This window comes from Morone saxatilis, unplaced genomic scaffold (genome assembly GCF_004916995.1).
Source record: "Morone saxatilis isolate NCDOM2014 unplaced genomic scaffold, NCSU_SB_2.0 Contig4, whole genome shotgun sequence".
Lineage (NCBI taxonomy): Eukaryota > Metazoa > Chordata > Actinopteri > Moronidae > Morone > Morone saxatilis.
Window position 1 is genome coordinate 4,088,003 of NW_023339984.1, and position 816 is coordinate 4,088,818.

Consider the following 816-nt stretch of genomic DNA (forward strand, 5'->3'; position numbering starts at 1 on the left):
TCAACATCTGCATTCAGGCCTGATGCTGCTGCTTCATTTTTACATAGCTCCCCATTTGGAACATAGTCTCATGGTAGAGAAAGACCCTCTGGGTCTGTGTCTGTGTGTGCATGTGGTCTCCCTCCTCACTCTGGCTCCGCCTCTCTGTAGACTTGTTCATCATCTAGAATATGCACCCCTGCCTGCCATCACTGCTGCCTACAAGAACTATGCATTCACAGTCAGGCCCTTTTCATCATGGATGGTTCATGTGCTACACTTCCTGATCTGAAGCTAGTTTATGTTGCACCAGTCTAGTTAGTTTGTCTGAAAGGCTTACACCTATTACACCTCACATCCTTGCTGTCAGCGAGCACTCATTCCCTGGATTCTCTCTGCCAAGCCATCCCTGTGTAACTCCTCTTTAACAGAACTGGAGCAGTGGAGAGTCATGATGGTCCTGGAGGCTGGTGACATACTGTAGGTGAAGAACCTCACCTGGAGGACGGACAGGATGAAAACTAGATTGGCAGAACCACACCAGAAGCCAGCAATGAAAACAGAACCACTCAGGAGGCCGGCAACAAAGGCAACACCCCCTGAAGACTGCCTATGAAGGCGAAGGCCGAACTCCTCTGAAGGACAAAGACGAAGGCAGAACCCCTCTGGAGACCAGCGGTGAAGGCGAAACCCCTCTGGAAGCTGGCGGTGGGATCCCTTCGTTGGGCGGTGACAAAGCAGAAGGTCAGGACCAGAGACCAACACAACAGGAGATAACTGCAGCTCAGGAGGTGAATACTGCTGCAGCTCAGGAACAGACAATTACTGCAGCAAGTT

General features: G+C 51.0%; 1 pseudogene; it reads right to left on the reverse strand.

The window, feature by feature from the left end:
* Nucleotides 1-816, reverse strand: part of LOC118338408 — an 11,860-nt pseudogene that overhangs the window by 2,571 nt on the left and 8,473 nt on the right.